Genomic DNA, 20,172 nt, shown 5'->3' with positions numbered 1-20,172 from the left:
TGTGCTTCATTAGCAAATCAGGCTCTGGCAATTTTGAGTGGGAAGCAGAAGTGCATCTCAACATATCAAAGGAAAGAAGGGAGGGGAGAATGTCCACACCATTTCAACACAACCAGTCCAAGGATTCAATTTGGTGAATTTCATCATTTTTTCCTCATCACCAATAGATGAACAGCAAAGTAGAAAAAAATCAGAGATGATTGATTGATTGATTGATTGATTGTTGTGGTGCACCAGTTTAATTTTTCCCTTGCACTGGGTGACTGGGAATTTGCACAGAATAGTTTTGTATTGCACTGTATAGCTTATGTTATATCACGTGGTTTGTTACCCCGTTTCCCCATCACATGGCCTTTCCCTCACCTGTCCTGGTACCACCTGGTGGTCTCTCCCCTGGGTTACCCCTTCCCTAGCCACTATTCACTGGTGTCCCATTGGCTGTGGACCTCTCCCTCTGTCCCCATCCCGGGGGGTATAAAAGCTCCCTGCTGCCAGGGAACGCTCTCTTTTCTCCCACGGGTTTGTCCCCCTGATGTGTGTCTTGGAATAAAGGACAATGTTTCCCACGTGGAGGAGAGCGCTTCCCAATATTTTACCTTCGTCTACAAAGTATCGTGTGGGCAAGGGTCTATAGCTAGCTGAAGTGGACCCCGACAGCCCAGGAAACACGATTCTTCAACTGATAAACAGACATGGAAGAATATGCACAGAAGACTAAGTAGGGCTAAATGCATACAGTTTATTAAGGAACAACCCTTGGGTAGTAAACTGTAAGATACGCTTGATGCATGTGAACACTGCAAAGTGAGAGGAGGTAATAACTTGGAGTTATGAGATTAAACTAGGAAGAAAAAAAGTAGACCTTACACCAGGAAATATGTTGGCCTTGTTCTGCTTCTGAATCAGTTTAAATCAGAAATAACTCAACAAAAATGAAAGAAGGAGCACAGAAAATAGATAGTTCTGCATCTAGAGAGAGCATTTTGGAGATACTTTCTCTGTCTCCCAGTCTTTGCACTAACTGAGATCCCAGCTTCCAGGCTACAGCAGCACCCTTGGTTGCATCAATTTGTTCCATCCTTCTAGGAAAAGCAGACTCTTTACCCAGTACACAAGCACTGGGAAAAAATTCAAAGCAGTGCTGCGGCAAAACAGCCTTGCTGGGTGTTTGAGCAGTGCTGGCTAATCCAATGCTTATTAACAACACACATGATTACATAAAAGAGATACTGAGGCTCTAATTCCACTATTCATTACCATTACTAGTACAGTGATATACAAATACATAGTAAAGACCTCCTGCCTCTAGGGAGTTCATGTTTCCAGATGCCTGCTGACCATAGGAAGGGCTGGGAGAGGGGCACAGTTCCTGAATTTCTCTAAGCACTGCATAAACACACCTAACCTCTTCTGGACAATGACAAAAATAAGCATTTTCATCTCTCATAGAAATTTAAGTCAGCTCAAACTGCAGGAAGACCCACAGAGCACTTAATGCATGAGAAACATCCTTGGGGTCATACGTATTTTCAAAAAGCCAAATCCAACCCCTGTGTCAGATGTTACTTAAGAGCCAATGAAGGAGAAAACAAGAGTAATAGTGCTCAGCAGCCCTGAGGGCCTTCTGCTGAGCTGCTGCGAGAGGTCTGCACTACTGCAGGCACAGGGAAGGACAGAGCACACCGGAGAGAAACGTGCAGCTTGGTGGCAGCTTGTGACAAATTTGGCTGCCCATTATGCCCACTACTACAGAATGGAATGCTTTGGGAAGTCTTTCCCCACTTACTGGAACAAATAGGCATTGCCTGTCCGAGAGGTGTCTTCTGGAGGATAATACGCTCAACATCGTTATTAAATTTATTCCTCATTTTCTGATGGCTAAATCCTGGCTTGCCCTGCCTTCATATGCTGCGGTGTCAAGCAGATGGGATGCACATATGTATTCGCCACCGTGTATGTTGGGCAGGGCCAGATGCAGCACAGCACTGAGTGTTCCCAGGTCAGCCGGTGGGAACAACACTCAGCTGCACCCCGTGGTCCCAGAGAAGCATGCTCAGCTCTTGGGGGGCCTAGGAGTGAAGACCTGCCTTCCTCTCAGTGCCTGGCAGAGGCACTTGAGGAACTACAATGCTTTCATCCAGCAGGCAGAAAAGCTTCTATATGGCTCACTTGCCCCACCCAGAGGCATTTTGCTCTGCATCCTCCAAATACCGAAGTTCTGCAGCCTTCAAATTCCGCAGGAGAGGGGGCAGACAGCAGGCGTATCACTGAATTAAACCCAAGCAACAGCCATGATGGTATTGAGGGACTCCTACAGATCTTGACAATTACCAAGTTCAGGCCCTCTGGAGCCTTCCTTCAGTCTCTCAGAGTTGTGGAATTGATCTGGAAACCACTTTATTAATGTTCTTTCTTTTCCTTCCCTTCTCCCCAAGCAGCATCATCATTTATTAATTTATGATTAAATGAATTATTGATTCTCACTGCACCTGCAGTATTCAGCATTGTCCTTCTTCCCCAGAGACAGCTTTGACTGATGTGAGAAGGGCAGGATATCAGAGAGATAAAAAAAGGGAGAGAAGAAACTCAGTGTGTGGGGGACCTCAGACAAGCATGTTCCCCAGCAAAGTGCCGAGCTGCAGAGGAGGGGCACAATGCACCGGGGCACGGCAATGATGCCACCTTCTCAGACAGCAGTGAAAAAACCCAGAAAGCTCAAAGCCAAATTGCTTCTGATAAGGAGGGAATGAGTAGCAGAGCTATTCATAGGCATTCAGCATGTGGGGAGGTATTAAAAAAAAAAAATCTGACCCAAAGCAGAAGCTTTTGTTTTTATTCAGAAAAGTCAAGCTGCAGTTCTTTGAATACATCATTGAAAAAACCTTCCAGGCTTTTGGCTTTCGCCTTGCAATTAGAATCAACAGATGGTGATTATTTCACAGGCTGGGGCATCTGGTCAGCTCCCAGCCAAACATAAATAAAAGACCTTTGCGTGATCGTATCGGGCATTCCGATCCAGAAAAAAAAACCCCAAGGTTCGGAGTTAAAGAAAAAAAAGTGAAAGAGAAGAGTTAAGTTCCCATTTGGAGGCATCTTCTTTCCAGGAGAAAAGATGGAGGGGGACAGGAGAGAAACAAATACAGTATCTTTATAGAAACATGCCCCTTGCACAGATGATCAGAGTCCAGCACTTCTGAAACCAATGGAAATTTCTGAGCCACAATCTCTCTGCCACGAATTCAACCTCAGTCTTGACCCTTTAGCTGGATTTTGCAGGCCAGATAAACCTTCACCCCCTTTATAGCATATTTTACCCAAACATTGCAATGCAGCTCCCCATAAAAAGCCAGGCAAGTTTTACTACATCTTAGAACGGAAGGAATACATCAAGGTACTGCTTCTGCTTTTCATCAGGCAAAAAGGACAGCCAAGCTACCACACAAAAATGTCCTTTCCCCACACACCTTTCCTGGCAAAAAAAAGCTACAATATTCTCCTTGAACTAACCACACAGAAAACATGCCCCAATATTTGTCTTTCCTGAAGCCTTCACATCCACATGAACTGGTGCTGGCCTCAACACCAAGCAGTGCACACTGGCTCTGTGTGCTCTGTACCCACAGATCCAAGGGAAGACCTAAAAGCAGCAGAAAAATTAACCTCTTAGGTGGGAGGCACAAGACTGTGTTTTGGTGACATGAATTCCAGGATGACAGAGGCTTTGGCCATGAATGTGTGCAAGCACCCCCAGAAAAAATGCAATGGCCACGTCTGCTGTTTCTGCACCCCAATTTTGCCTCTGTTTTTGTCTCTGTTAGCCCATGACTTTGTTTCATCCCAAGCATATGTGAAAGAATGACAGGTTTTATCTTTGAGCAGTGCAATCACTACAAACCTCAGGCAGGTAAAGGAAGTTGTTACCTGCATCTCTCTCCACACCTTGACGGACTCTCTCAGTGCTTTGTTGCATGTGAGAGCAGCTTTTTGCCACCTCCCTGCTGTCCTCTTTGCTCTTGGTGTCACTGCAGGCCAGCCTCACCTGACCTGCAGAGAAGCTTCAGAGCCCTCATCGTTATTTTGTACTGCAGGGTGACGGCTGAAAGTCTGAAAGGCATGCAGCCAGGGCACAATTCTGTTAGGAAAACAAGGCAAACACTTTCTGTTCCTGCCTTACACATGCCTCTGGGTTACTCAGCCATTATCTGCTAAATTAAGGCCAGCACGGCTGGCCTTAAGAGCCCGTCCTGTACCAAAGTCACGGCCAGCCATGACTTCGTAGCCATCGCCGCAGGGCACATGTGGCTGCCTTGAACTTTCCGGCAGCTTGCGCAAAATCCTCGCCCATGGCTCGTGAACACACAAGCCCTGCTCCTATGGCAGCACAAGGAAGGAGATGAGGATCTCCTCCAGCATCCCAGCTTGCATTACGACACACCGCTGGACTGTTGCTGACTCCCTCCCAGGGACAATCCACAGAACCTGGCCATTTCATTACGCACTCGGCAGGCCTGCAGGCAAGAGTAGAATTAAATGTCTGCTCTCTAGCTGAGAAGGAATGAGAGGGACATATTCCAGCCCAATTTGTACAGCAGCATCAGAAGGCAATAGCAAAACAGGCCCAGGGTGGAGCAGGCAGCATGGACAGGTAATAAAGCAGCGAAATCTGTGCAGAAAACATACAAACATCATGGCATGAAGAAGGAAATTACATTACATGCACCCTATATGTGCAGGGAACAAGCTTGACCCCACGAGAGCAGCGTGCTACCCCACCACCTCCCATTAAATTGGTGGAGTACATGGCTGTGCCTGGGGCTTCTCAAGATAAAAATGTTCATTTCCTTAGAGAACAAGGTTTTGATCTTCACGACCTTACCGGGCCTGTGCACGTTTACCCATTTTAATTTCAGATTACATCTCTCATTTTCAGTACCTAGGGGATTACTGTTTTCGCCTGTGCAGCAAGCACGGTTCCTAAAAGTATCAGTTACCCTCCCCCTTGTTCAGAAAATCAAGGCAGATCTGACCAGATGGCACATGCTCCTGCACTCTGTGTCAGGCTGCATTAATTCAGGGGAAATGAACTCTCCTCCAAAACTATATTTATTTCAGACGCCGCCATGCCCAGTTGCTGGGCTGTCCTCAGGAAAACCCAGAGCCAGCTATTTTCCATGAGCTTAGCAGGAAAAAAGCACAGCAAAGGCCTTGCTGGAAGTCTCAGATGCCAGGAAGCAGGAATACCCACGGGCTCCCAGGTAGCTGGAAGTATTTCAGTGGCACTTCCCCAGGGCTTTGAGGCAATAGCTGCTTCCCTAACACTCAAAGCATCATAAAGCAGAAGGTGCTCCCACACCTGGTTAAACCTGGTTAAATCTTAAGGCAGTGCTAATGGAACAGCACAGCCTTTTTGGGAGGGTTGCATTACACTGCCTTGGTGAGATCAGGAATGAGATCCCTCCAACTGACAGAGGAAGGTGGAAGCTGTCCTGGTATGGTGCAGGGTGTGCAACTTGAGTTACTATCTTGATCCAGTTCTTTGAAAGGCCCGCTCCTGCAGGGCATAAGCAAGGCATTTCACCTATTTATAGCTCTGCCTATGCTGCCCATTTCCTTCACCTTCTGCCAGAATAATTCTGCCCATTGCTGGAGACAATATAGTGTGAGTGCTGGAAAGAGCCTGACTGGGTGAGAAACACCTCTGGTTCTCTCTGTAAAATGTTATTTACCTTCTTACACAGCACATATAACAACACCTAAGTGCTATACTATAATTAGGAAAATCATGCAGAGAAACTGTTCATGTGGATAATGATACTTTTCATCCTCCCATGTGGGTAGTTCAAGGTTGAATTAATTCATGTTTGCCCAGCTTTGCGAGATCTATGGAAGAAAGGCTATTGTTATGCAAATAATTATTAATAATGACTGCTCCTGTGCTGCTCCCCATTAAATGTGCTCAATTTATAAGTCAAAGGGTGTTTTTCTTCTTGCTGCAAGATTAACTGGGTTCCACAAATTGAAATGTTGGTGTCAGTGTACCTGGAAACAGGATAACTCTGAAATTAGGGTGTTTTTCTCAGATTGAAGCCTCATCTTTGGGTTCCTCCTTTCTGTCCTACAAGAAATATACATGACTCTGGAAGTCACTTGGAAGAGCAATCACACTGCCTTCCTAAGGCATCAAATCAGGCCCAGTTCAGAAGATCTCAACATAGAGGCAAGCCCATGCAGAGTGACATTCAGACTACCAAATACCCTAAAATATGCCTAAAGATGAATAATTATCTTTATTTCACAGAATGAAGCATGCAGCAGTGAAGCAGTTCTTAGGGGTGTGGTGAGTACAAATGCACCATACAAATGCTCAAATAAAACACTAAACAAGGACAGGTATCCAACAAAGGCAACTTTTAAGAACAGTGGCGGTTCAATACAATGCAGGGGCACGAGTTTAATATCACACCCACCATTCTTTGGAGCAGATAAGCAAAACTGCTCCACAGCGGTTGCTATGGTCCCCGAGAGGAGTCCCATTCTGGAACTGAAGGCAGGACCACACAAAGTAGATAAGGAATTTCATTTTGGGTAAGCTTCTTTAAATTTTCAGAGTATCTCATGAGTCACACAGGGGTCATACCAACACACCCACAGGACTGTTGCATGACCAGGCGCCCCTCAACTAATTCTTTTTTAATCTCCTAAAACCATGAGAGCAAAAGAAGAGAAATTAGGCTGTTATCATAGTCTTTTTAGAGCCTTGTGCAGGCACAGTCTGATGACTTATAAAAAAGAACAATTCTGTTCACATGCCATGCAAGGCTGCTTGCAGCTAGGACACATCAGCTTTACTGTGCTATTTCCACACAGGAAACAGCCTTCCATGCAGCCCATCTAACATACCCCAAGTTCTCATGCACACTTACTTTGGTGAGGGATTTATCAAACAAAAACAAGGAGAAGCAAGAATTAAGTGACACCTGTGGCTCCCAAGGCAGTAGTTTGTGTGCACGGGGTTTCTGGGCAGGATAGGCTCTGATGGAGATTAATGGGACCACCCCAAGGATCACCCTCCACCACTGACAAACATTTTCACAGGTTTCCCACTGCACCAAAGTTAGCAGATGCCTTAGGCAAGACACAGGGTAGTAAGGTTTGAGATGGATGTCTCCTGCATCTTCAGCATCTCCAGACACTGGAGAATCTGCAGTCAGAACTTCACTCAAAGAGATTTTGAGGACCACAAGAGACAGAAGCAATGCCTGCTCATCTCCCTGCAGTTCTGCAGATGCAATCCAACTAAACACCAAGGAAAACTGATTTGTGCCACATGAATGAGCAAGTATGAGGTGAAGGAACTCCTGGAACTGTGGTAGAAAGAAGGTTCTTCCCCATTTTTTTTATCTGCTACTCTGCTTTGACAGTAGCTGTGATAAACAGATACTAATCATTTCCACAGACAGCCCAGTTCAGATGTGTGCCCTTCCTTGAGGCTCCTGGAAGAGCTCATGTTGTTCACATGAGAAATGCAGCCAGCCCCACTGCCTGCATAGGCCCGCAGGTTGCTCCATCAGTCATCAGTCCAAGGCACAAACCCTTGCAGTCCATCCACAAATACCAAAAACCTTCAAGAATTACACCAAGGTGTTGCAGTGTATGGGTGCTGGTGTTGCTGCCATGAAGAAAAGCACTTGCCCTAAGCTCTGCAGAGCAGCGTGTCTAGCATCTACCTAAGGGATTCCCTAGTGATTTCCACAGGCAGATAGGAACATCCTAGAACAATTATTTTCTGAACTGTAGCAAATTTTACCTAAGAAAACTCTTTGTCTTGTTTTTAGTTGAGAGAAAGTCAGATCTCTGAGTGAAGTCTCCAGCCACCAGCATTTCTTGAATTCTGCCAGACTTGGTGCTGTAACCACTTCTTTGGGGAGCCTGTTCCAGTGCCCAAACATCTTCTGGGGGAAGAAACTTTTTCTAATACCCAGACTAAACTTCCTCTGACACAACTTCAGGCCATTCCCTTGGGTCCTGTCACTGGTCACCACAGGGGAGAGGTCAGTGCCTGCCCCTCCTCTTCCCCTCACAAGGAAGCTGTAACTGCAGTGAGGTCTCCCCTCAGTCTCCTCCAGGCTGAACAGATCAAGTGACTTCAGCTGCTCCTCACATGGTTTTCTTTCAAGGCCCTTCTCCATCCTCATTGCTCTCCTTTGGACACTTTCTAACAGCTTAATATCTTTCTTTTGTTGTGGTGCCCAAAACTGCACACAATATTCAAGGTGAGGCCATACCAGTTCAGAGTAGAACACACAGGGATTTTTATTCCAGCCAAAACAGTTTTTACTTAGACTGTTTCCCACAAACAAGTTTGCCTTGCTGGGGTCTGCTGCAGTAGCCCACTTTGGCTAGGATAAGACACCTTTGATTACAAAGCATTTCTGTAAAATGCACTTCTCTAAGGACTGAGAGACTCAGTCTTTTAAACATCACACCTTGTCTCTTCTATAGAAAGTAAAAATCTTAGGGCACTTTCAGTTGGCCAACAAGTGTCCTATGACTGGATGAGGCGTCCAGCTACAAATCTTTGAAGATCCAAACCTCTTCTACTTAGTGTGAGCAAAGCATCCTGTTACTTACACAGCCACAAGTCATTAACCAGAAACTTGTGTCTCTTGAGGGCTTTAAAGGGTCTTTAGGTCCTTTTTTTGAAAAGAAAACATGACACTGGCCCATGAGAGAACACAAAGTTGGTAAGTCTAAGCAGGTCACAAAAATGAGAGCTTCACCTTATTTCTTTTTCCTCTCTTGGACACATTTCTCTACAGTAGCAAAGAGCATATTTATTAATGGCAAGAAATATAACTAATTCTTTGAAATGACAGATAAGAAACCAAAACTCCAGTGCAATTAGCCTACAAGTAAAGATCAAGGTTTTCAGAGTAACATCCCAGATAAGGATGCACTGTGCTGATAAAGCACTGAAACAACACAATGGCCAGGGTCACAACAGGACAGCTACTTTCTCAATGCTCTGGTTAAACTTATTCTTCCAAAGAGGAACCAAAAGCTTCTTGAGCAGAATATCTGAAGCCTGGCTTCCTTTAACTGTCTAGTGTGCGGCTGTCCAGGAATTTATGTGAGTTTCTACAGCAGCCATCACAGAACCAAACAATACATTCCCACACATCTCCAATAACCTCAAATTCCCTGCCTTTCTTCAGCAAGTCACTCAAGAATGACTGATCTTCAGTGAATTTTTATTTAGTTCTTGTTTCTCCTGCAAGAGAAAGCACCTCTTCTGCAGAGGCCTGTTCTGCCACTGGAGTACTTTTGCTACCCGGATCCCACTGATTCCACTGGCAGGGAAGAGGGGTGCACAAGGACACACTGGAGCATGGATCTGAACAGAAGCATCGAAGAATCAGAGCAGCAGCCTCTTTCTTGGACACAAGTTAGCTCTCTGATTGCTGTCTTGTAAGACTGGCCCTGGGGGACAGTTGTGACATATGATTGCAGTGCAAACACTGCAGGTGTTCCCTAAGCTGGGGGTTGCTCAGGTCAAGTACAACTTTTATGTTACTCGTTGTATGTGAGCAGCATCAGGAGAAGAAACACTAATTAGATGACTGATGATCCCTGAAAAGATCAGGAAGAAGGGAACAAAAGATTCCTTTCCAGACATGGAGACCAGTCACTGACAAGTGAGCTGGCATCTGCCTTGGCACTTGTGTCTATCAGCTTTGCACGATGCAGCTTAAGGTTCATGACAAGCCCCTTCATGTAACAGACACCTCCAGCACATATGAAGGCCAAAAATTTCCCACTACCATGTCTGCCAGGCCATGACATATGCCAAGACTTTTGCTGTAGCAGAGGCACATTGAAGAGGAGAAAATCAGTTTCCAAATTTTACAGTTCAGTGATCCCTAAGACTTGCTCAAGAAGAACACCTCTGTTCTCTGTAAGTTTTGGGGAAAAGAGAAAAGACCTAAAATATCCCCTGCTAGTCCATCTGTGGAGGAGATCCCCCCACAGCCTGGTTACAGCATGCATCAGAAATGCAGGACTTAAAAGTATGGCCAGATGCTTTCTCAAGGGAGGAATGTGCAGGAATGTTCATTTATTTACAGCAATGATCCACACCTTTTCCTACTCTACTGGCAGCTCAAAAGACTCACAGCCAATATGTGACAGCTGTTCCAGGACTGGCCTTTGTCACAGAAGAGATGCTGTGGATAAATCACAGTCTCATATATTACCATGGCCAACAGGACACCCCAGCATAATTAACCTCCCCATTTTACAGATTGTTCAATTGAGACATGAAGCATTGACTTAACCTGCCATGATTCCACAGCAAAGAACGACCAAGGCAGGGGCAGCAGCCCTCCCTAGCCTCACATGAAGGCACACAGACAAGTAGGAATGAAGAAGGCATGTCTCCTTTCTTGCTGCTCTGCATAGTCTCCTTGAAATCCCTCCTTCTGAGTGCAGTCTTGTAGTGCACTCTTGGCACATGTGTCAGCCCTCCACATACAACATTGATCATGGACCAGGCTTCATAGGATGCCTCCTGCTTGTTTTTTTTCACTAATGGATATCATTTTTTACAAGTAAGATGTTGGGGGGGAAGGACGAGGGAACCCTGAGTGAAAGCTGCCACTGTGCTCAGTCTCTATGGAAATAATCCGCAATACTAATACATCCTAAAATGGTAATAAAGCCTGTGTTCTCTTATGTAATCCCATAGTAAGAAAGAGCTCTCTCGGCTTGCCTGACAAATGATATCTCTGTAACCTTGGAGGGGATTATTACTAAAAAACACAGGGTGGGAAAAAAAAGCAACACACACAGACGCACGCAAATCCATCGGATGCAGAAAAAGGACAGACAGCTCCAGCCGGCTCCTATGCGTTGGCCCTACGATATTACGAGGAAAGGATCTCCTGGCAAAGCAGCAGCCCTGCCCTGGCTCCTCCTCTGCTCACAGCCCCTGCTCCCTCCCCAGACACCTCAGTACCAGAAGCAGGCAGAGAGCAAGTTTTCACCTTTCCTGTCCTCCCTCCCTCTCTCTCTCCCTCCCTCCCTCCCCCAAAATGAGCATTCAAAGCCCCGGCAGCTGGCCAAATCCAGTTTGCCTGCGTCACCGATGCACGTGGATTCACATCTGTCCTGCCCAGCGGTGATGGAGCCAGGGCTACGTGCGTCCCTGAGAAGGATTCATGCCCCCAAATCCATCAAGTTGTGTGGCAGTAAGGGTGGGGACAGCATTTTCCAGGCACAGCTGAGTGGCACTGTAAGGCTTAGAGCTTGCCTTAGAGGTGTAGGGAGAGGGGAGGTTTGGCAGTAGGGGACAGCTCATTTTGGAGCTATCTCTAAGTTTGGCTGATGAACCACAAACCAAAGCCAGGCAGATCTTTGCTCTTGAGCCTCAGGTGCAGAACAGAAATAAGGCAGCACAGCTGCTTCACAAGGTGGGACAGTTTTCAGGTAGCTCTCTCACTGCCTTCCTCTACTCCTTTCTTCCCCTGGAGTGTGCCCTCTATGAACACAGAAAAGGATCCACCAGGCCACTCTGGAAACTGTCAGAGATGCAGGTTGGCTTGAGCAAACACAGCAATCCTCATGTGGAGCAGTCAGCCCCAAGCTCCATCCTCCAGAATGTGGCAGGCAGACAGTCTGGAGGTTGACCCCAGAACACGACTCACATGCAATAATATGAGCAACAAGCTCTTATCTCAGTGCCAGTAAAGGATGGTGACTACCCTAGTATCTCTTTCCCACAGATCAAAGCATGGGAACACTTAGTGGAATGCCAGAAAACTTCTTTGGAAACAAGAGATGACATCAGGCGGGTTTCCATGCCTGATTGAACATTCACCCTTTCATGTTGTGCTGTGTTTGAAGAAACTTTTATGTTTTCTCAGACAGCAGAAGATGCATGAATAGGGAGTCTTGAGTCAAAGAAGATTTCTCAAGGCTGGAAAAATCACAATCCTGAAGACAAAAACATCAATCCTAACACTTAAAAAGATGCTATTATGACATTTAAAACACATGTTTAATGGAGCAGAGCCTTTATCAGTCAGTGCATGTAGAGAGCTCTAATTCATACAAAATATTTGCAAAGTGACTGTCTGGAAACTAAAGGGTTACAATCATTATTCACAGCAGTCACATTTTTTTAATTAATAACGTTGTAATTGGTATCGACTTAAACCAACTGATGACAGTCTTATGATGAACCATTCCCAGCCAAGCTTTGTACCCAATTGCCCTCAGGTCAGGAAAACAGTGAACTCCATTATTGGCAAAAGCTTTCTGCCCCACACCACTCTCCTTCCTGTACCACAGGGAGGTCACCCCATGCCACCCACCTCTGCAGCCTTCCTCCAGCCCTTCCTTTCCAGCACCATGGCTCCATGGAGCCTCTGCTGTGCTGCAGCCTGGATCCCGCAGGCCAGCATCTAAAACACCAGCACTTCCCGGTGCCTTGATTTCCCTGTGGCGAACTATGATTCCAAAAGGTGAGCCCACTGCCAGGACCACCACCTAACAGGGTGCCATGGGGTAGGTGAGCCCCTACCAAATGGCACCCTGGCAAAGAGAGCAAAGGCAAACCCAGCTCCAGGCACTCACTTCCAGGAAGCAGAAGGAGCAAATCTTGCTCCTCTCTTAAGGCATAGGCTGAAAGGGATGGAAATCCCCCCCACAAGATCTGCAAGATACGGTAATTTTGGACATCTCTGACATAACTGCAGTGTGCAGCTTGGACATGCCTCTCTGAAGCAAAAAGGGCAGCACTGACAAAGGGCAACCTTGCCTCTGCAGCAGCTCGAGCCATGGCCTCGCCTAAGACAGGTCACAGCTATAAGTAAAACCCTGGGGCTACACTTCTGACCTGGAGCTCTTTTACAGCAAATTTCGGGAGAAGTTTACTTCCAGAAAGAAAAGCCCATATCAAGTACAGAAGGCACCACAGCAGCTCCTCTGCAAGGCTGGGCCACCAGGCTCGCCTAGGGATTGAATCTGACACCTCCAAACTATGCCCTGCTTCTCCCCGTTCCCCGCGGGACCGAAAAAAATCCCCTTTTCTCCCGAAGCCTCGGCAGGGCTCCCTTCAGCACCTTCCGGAGGGCTTCCCTCCTCCAGTACCGGGGAGCAGCATTAGAGGGCAGTGCGCTGCCTTGGAAGCGGGATGTGCGCGCGTGTGCCGCCCCGGGCCCGGGCCGCGGGCGCCCCTCGGGCACGCTGCCTCCCGGCTGTCCCGCAGCATCGCCGCCGCAGGACGAGGCCACCCCCATCCCCAGGGACAGTCTCCCCCGAGCCCTGCCGGCCGCATCCCGCCTCGCAGGCGGCAAGCGGGAAATCCTGCAGGGGCTGCGTTTTAATTAGAAAATGCCTGGGTTTAATTAAATAAATGTGAAGCTGAATAATACAATCGGGAGAATTGCCTGTGCTCTTTTATTTTGCAATTCAATTTGGTTTGTGCTGTACCCACACTTTTAGTTTTCTTATGCCAAAATTTTTTGCATTGATCACTCGGAGCTGCATTGCAGAGTTTGCCAGGGACAAAGCTGGAAGCGCTGGCTGTTGAATAAAGGGCAGTTGGAACTTTTCACAGCTGGGGATGCATTGGAGACAGCCTGACTCTGCAGCAGAGGAACAGATTTTTCCAGATTTTTGAGCACCAAAGTTCTCACTGGCCACCTGTAAGTGGAATTCAGCAATGGTCTTGCAAATCAAGTACAAAAGAAGAGGACAAGAAAATACTGTGTCCCATCCATAACCGAGGAGACCAAGCAGGTTAGCATGCACGCACACAAGTGTGCAAGCAAGCGCATAAACCAACACAGCGTCTTCAGTCTGCAACCCTGCAAACACTGCATTGATTTCCTGAGCACGCAACTGTTAAAGTTCCAGAAACCAAAATTACAAACAAAAACAATATTTTTGCTTTCAAAAAGCCAGTTCTGGTTGCTAAGTGACTACAATATACTTCTCTATCACAGCATTTGAAAAGCCCACGCACAAAGAGCGAGGAAATTGCTAGGTTAGGACATCAGGCATGTGCCCTAGAAGGATGATGAATTTTAAATATGTATTTGTACTACTGTAGCAATTAGAGACCCCGTGAAACCACTGTCTTTGGTAACATTAAGAGTAAAATATTATTGCAAGAGGTTTTAAGCTAAAACAGGGTACAAGAAGTTAGTATAAGATGCTAGAGCACAGACCTGGAAAAAAAAATGAGGGCAAGGAAGCAGCTCTAACAGGACTGAAAAGGAATCCCATTGCAAACAGAAAAAACTTGAAAGGGAGATATCTAGAGGCAGAACCAGTGACTGAGGCTGTAATAAAATGCATTTGGATGGAGAACTGGTGGAGTATTTGTGGGAAAGAACACAAAAAGGTAAAAGCATGAATGAGGGGTTAAAGTAGGAAAGCTTAAAAACCAACGACAGAAGTTTGAGAGAGCAGAAAACACCAGAGTAGCATCCTGTAGGGAAAAAAAAACATCATGGGGGAACCACATAATGTCATAGGTAAAATCTGGAGGAAAAAATATGAAACTTTGATAGACTGCAGACAAAGAAGCAGTAAGAGCTGAACCTATATCTTGAAACAGCACAATAAGTAATAGCTGCAAGACAGCAGCTCTAGTTCTGGTTACTGAGGCAATATATATAAAAAATGCTCAGACTGAGAAAGTATGACTCCTCTGTGCTTTATCAAGCATCACATAATGAAAAGTATGAAACAACTGTACTTCCCTTTCACCAATAGCTCTGAAATTCTTAAAAAGAACTATTGATTTTATTTCCTAAATACTATTTTCAAGACTGCTTGCCCATAAAAATTATTGTTAGCGAATAAATTAATCAGCTGACTGTGCCTGTGAATAGTCTTTCTGCTTGTGATTCCTAGGAATGCTGGCATTTCTGTCTGGTGTAAAGTCTGCATGCAGCCACAACAAACCCTGTTGTTTTGTAAATATCCTTTAATTCATGAAACAGTGCTATGCTTTCCCATACGGCTCTCCTACATCCCTCTCAAATCATGTGCTGTGCCAGGCAGGGAACAAAGACAAACAGGCACAGATATTTTGCCATGGGCTTGGGAGCATCCACACACAGGGTATGTGGCTGGGAAATGGGGGCTGGCCCACTGGGCCCCTAGTTAGGTAAAGATGTGATGCCTGGGGTCACCAAGCCAGAGGACCACAGCAGCAGTGAGACCAGAACACAACTGCCCACTAAACATCCACCACAGAGAAGTTCAGAAAAGACCAAGAGAGTTTGCACAAGTAATTCAGAAAGAAAAATGACAAAACTTGATTGGTAATCAAATTAGAGATGTGGTCTTGCTTTTAAGACACAGAGCTATGATTGCTGTCTATATATACAACACTTATGTCATTTCTTGAGATCACACCACGAGTTTGTGTGGGTGTATATCAGTATTTTGTCACCCACACTGTTTTCAAACCTGCTGGTCAGAAAATTTAATATTAGAAAGCATTAGACATCTCCAAGGTTTCTTTCCTGTAAGTTTTGTGACATTGAGGAGATGGGTAAATTTGTGTTGTGACAAACTGTTGTAACAACTCAACAGATAGTTGCCTGGTTTCTCCTGCCAGGGAGTCAGTCACAACACCCAGATCCCAAAGCCATTCATTTGCCAGACCAGTACCTGGTCAAGTAAAGGGGAAGAAGAGGAGAAAGCAAAGGATATTTCTAAGGGTCAAAAGAGATGTAGGAAGAAGCTCAGTGTTGCCAGTTTGGGCAGGGGCAGGGGTGGTCATGTGGAATCCTTTGGCCTGGCATGAGGTGCCTCAAGATGTGTGCACTCTCTGACAGTGCTGTGGTGCTTGATCCTGGGGATGTCAGCAGAAGAAGATAGCATTGCAGGAGTTTGGGATGTAGGACAAGAACCTGCAGGCAGACAAGTTTCCCAAATGAGCTTTTTTTCTGTGTGTCAGCAGGTAAAAATACCATTTTCTTTAAAGGTTTATAAAAGAGGGGTAAGTTCCAGGTAGGTACAGATGCAAATTGATATAAGAAAGCTCCTTCTAGGCATGCCCACACAGTGCAGAGTGACATTAGACACACATCTAGGTGCAGCACTGTCCTCATTTACCCATATGTCACCAGCAAGCACAGAGAAATCAGAGCAAGCCCAAGGTGAGTACATTTACTTATCATATCCCTGCCTTGTGCCTTGCTCCTAAGGTCATGAAGTCTCCTGTCCCTTTTTCCAAACTGAGCTTCTGTATCTGAAGGACTTATAAAGTGTGTTGAGCAGCACTTTACATGTGAATGATGCCTTATCATTATCTGTAGATATCCAAAATACTGTATCTATGAGCAATCTCTGCAACACACATTACCATCTAGCAGGTAAGTTACAGATCTACCAGGCCATCTGTGACCCAGGCTTTGGTCATCCCTGTGCCACAAACCCCCCACATGCTCAGATGAGTCATTTCATGGCTGTCCATGCAAAAAACAGATCTGCATCCTCTCCCTCACTGCCAAAGAAGCACGGTAGTGAGGAGTTCAGGAGAAGGAATAATTTAAGGTTAATAGATGAACTGCTATATGTTCTTTCAGTGCCACTGCTTTCTGGTCTTCAACACATTACCTCTGCATAATCATCTGGGTAAAGAGAAATAGGTCCTGCAGCCTGGCAGCTCCTTGGCCATGCTCTCCTGCTCCCATGGTGCAGCTCCTGCCCCCCCACCCCAGCAGCACACGTCTCCCTGCCAGCGATACCCAAGCGTCTCTGGCATGCCACGTGCTTGGAGTGGTAACCAAACCCGGCTCCTCAGAATAGACACACTCCTCCCATGGCTCCCACCCCCCTCCATCTTCAGTAACCTTACCCCAACAGGGCAGGGGCTGGAGGCAGGAAACCAGGCGGGCCAGTAAAACAGGAGATGCTCAAGACTCCAGGGATTAACTCTATGCACCAGATGCAACTGTTACCCAAGTCCTCACCCCCACCCTACCCCCAAATCTTTGAAACAGGTGGAGAACGAGGGGGTGGCCACTACCCTCACAAGAATCCCTGCATGGATGCCAAAGGGCTGGATATAACCAGGTACAGCCAGAGGCATCCTGGCAGAGGGAAGAAGACGGCGAGCCAAATAAAGACATGGAATTCCACATCAAAGTGGAGATAAAAATACATGGACATCACCCCTGTTCTGAGCAGCAGGAAGGTCTGAGAAGTCTCACTGCCAAACCCAACCGATTTCATTCTGCCCTTCCTGAAAGATTTCACAAGCACAGCAAATACAGTCTGAACTGCTACACGCAAGTCAGGCCAAGCATGCCAGGAGCCCCTTAGCAGCGCTGGCAGGCACTGCTTGCACGCGGTGCCTGCGGTGTGTTTGTTGGGTGGGCAACCTGAGCCTGCCACAGGGGCTGCAGGCCAGCAAAGCCAGCATTACTGCTGGAACACAGCTCACAAAGGGCAAGACTGGTGCCACATCACAGGTAAAATGAAACTGAGAGTACAAGCGCTGTACACGGACTCAGTGGCTGGGTATGTGCACAGCACCCCAGGAGGCCCTGCTGGGAGGGAACATTTGTTCAAGGCTCCTGGAGTGCAAGGGAGGTGAGGGCAGCCCTGGGCTGGCAGATGAACATGATGAAGCCTGGGAGATGGACAAGCTCCTTGGACAGGCATGGCTGAAAAAGGAGCCACTGTCCTTGAGCATCCTGCCCCAGCCACTGGGTGAAGGCATGTGACCAAGAGGACAGCATGTCTCTGTGTAAGCGCAAGGACACTCATGGAGGGAAGCGGTGGGAGAAAGGCAGAAGCACGAGTAAGACCCCTGATTGTGCATGGCTTGGAGTGGGACAAACTGGGAGACCAGAGGGACACAGGGAAAGAATGAGACTCAGAGAAAACTAAAAAGAAGCAAGAGCCACCAGACAGAAAACACAGAGTCCATTTTTCTGCACCACTGAACAGAGTCACTTAAGTCTTTTACGAGACCAATGATGTACTAGGAAAAAAAGATAAACCTTCCCTGTGCCTGAGCAGATGAGGCATTTCTAGAGCAGAGCACAAGGAACAGGCCAGAGGGCTACCCTACCTGAGCAGCTCTTGCAGTGTGGCACAGCACCATGATGAACAAGGCACACAGCACAGGCAGGATGGCAGAACAGTGTGCAAGGCAGCAGGACTACAGAGGTGATAAGACTGATCACATCCAACACACTGGGAAGAACTGGTGAAAGGGCCAGTTTGGTGGTCTGGAGCCCTCCATCCAGGAGCCCTGGGAGTGTTCAGCTTGATCTGGGTTTCGGTTCCTCACCTTTCTTGGGGAGCCCTGACTATGGCATAACACCCCATTATGGTTCAGACAAGAATCCCACATTGCATCTGCTCTGCAAGAGACAGAGCTCACCTGTGATTGCAGCCCTTTTGATGCAGCTGCTCTGCATTACCTTGGGACACGCCACAGATGTAGAAAAAAACGAGACCATGAACAGGAAAGGAAAAAGGGAAAAGGAAAAAAAGCTATAAAACTGTAGGGAGGTAACTCTAGGTATAATTTGTATGTGATGTACCAGACCCAGCAGAGCAATGGATCAGCTCCACTACTCAGTGCCCAGTGCAGGTCTAGCATAACAGAAGGCACTTTCACATATATAACAGAGCAGTCAAGAAATACGAGGGAAGAGGAGAAGGGGAAAGCCTGCCAATTGCCTGGAAGAGCACAATCAAGGTTTCACTTGTGCAATGCATCTCAGGCACAGAGAATGAGATGCATCATTTGGTAGGAGAGAGTACACTTTTAGGTAGAGCTCTTCAGGAAAAAAAACCCCAACTTTTGTAATGTGGCAATAAGTGCAATCAGTACAGATTGCTGAAGCAATCAACTTGTGCAGATGATCCAGTACCAGCAGATATCATGATCAATAATGCAGGGTTCTTTAAATACCCCAAGAACAAGAAAGCTGAGTGCCTAGATTGAGCACCATGGTTTGCTGGCACTACCTTCCTTTGGAGAAACACAGTCCTTTTCATGGATAGGGTTACAGGAAGCAGGATTATGTCTAAATTTCACCAGGCACTCTCCACAGGCAGCTTTCCTCCCCAGACAGCTTCAAAGCATCACCAGTGTTACAGCTCAGAGGTGCCAAACCGGATCAGGCAGACCCGGTGTACTCTGCAGCAGCTGAGGGCCATGAGAGCAGGCTGACATGGGCAGCGGCCGTGATACCTAAATGCAATCTTGAGCAAACTGAATGCAATGAGAATCACATGCTCAGGGTTGAGGTATCTATGTTAACATGTGCCTTTACATAAAATGTGCTTTAGTTTGGCTCCTTCCTATATTCTGCTCCCCTCCCATTGTAAATATCAATGTCTTTACAAGAGGTCTCTGAAGCAAAGGAGCTGTCAGGATGCTGTAGCAGCAGAGCATGAGACAACAGGCTCTTCACACTTCAGCAATGTATTAGACAGTTAAGACTTGGGGCATTCACATATATCCAGCATATTTGCTGGATATTATTGATAGTGATCAAGGAGTTAACTCCACCAGCAGTTACATTTTGGGGATTAGGTCACCCCTCTTTGTACTAATAGGTCTTCTTGCCTCTCTGAGAGCAAACATTGCAAATTCATTGCAGAAAACCTGCTGCAAAGTTGGAGCCCCCACCACACCCTCAAGCACCCAGCTCTGTCTCTGATGTTTGCTTTTCTCTCCTGTTTCTGCCCTGTGACATGCAGGCAAGTGGGGCTGGCATTGGGGCCTGCCTTCTTACACCATGTGAAGCAGTGGCCATTTTGCTTGGAGCAGGATCCCAATGCTCTCACATGAAGGAGCCTCTTTTTCTACTTAGCTCTGATTGTGAATTGTCCCCAGACAGGAAACAATCCAACCCCTTTCTTAGGAGAATACTGATAACCTTTGAGCAAAGCAAACAGCCTGAGGATATGAATTCAAGATGCAGAAGTGCAAGAAAGAAACCCTATAAAAGGACAGCAGCTCAGGGCAAAGGGCTCATCCCATCACCAGCATGCAGCATGTTGGACTGCTCAGATTTCTATTTCTCAGTGTTTCTGACACAGTAACCCAGCTGCTTAGGGGAGCCTAGTGCCCTTACCTCCCTCCCAGACAAGTACCTTCACTGCAGAGTAATTCTTAGCTCTTCT

General features: G+C 46.6%; 1 protein-coding gene across 4 annotated transcripts in view; it reads right to left on the bottom strand.

The window, feature by feature from the left end:
* Nucleotides 1-20,172, bottom strand: part of IGSF11 (immunoglobulin superfamily member 11) — a 104,792-nt gene that overhangs the window by 32,133 nt on the left and 52,487 nt on the right. The window contains exon 1 of one of the 4 annotated variants that reach the window (XM_041411089.1): nucleotides 16,639-16,743. The exons of the other annotated variants lie outside the window; for them this stretch is intronic. The gene's annotated coding sequence lies outside the window, so the exon portion shown is untranslated. Of the gene's footprint in view, nucleotides 1-16,638; nucleotides 16,744-20,172 lie in introns of those variants that run through there. 4 annotated transcript variants of the gene reach the window in all.

Source organism: Onychostruthus taczanowskii, unplaced genomic scaffold (genome assembly GCF_017590055.1).
Source record: "Onychostruthus taczanowskii isolate IOZ18803 unplaced genomic scaffold, ASM1759005v1 scaffold34, whole genome shotgun sequence".
NCBI lineage: Eukaryota > Metazoa > Chordata > Aves > Passeriformes > Passeridae > Onychostruthus > Onychostruthus taczanowskii.
This window is presented reverse-complemented; position numbering and strand designations above follow the sequence as displayed.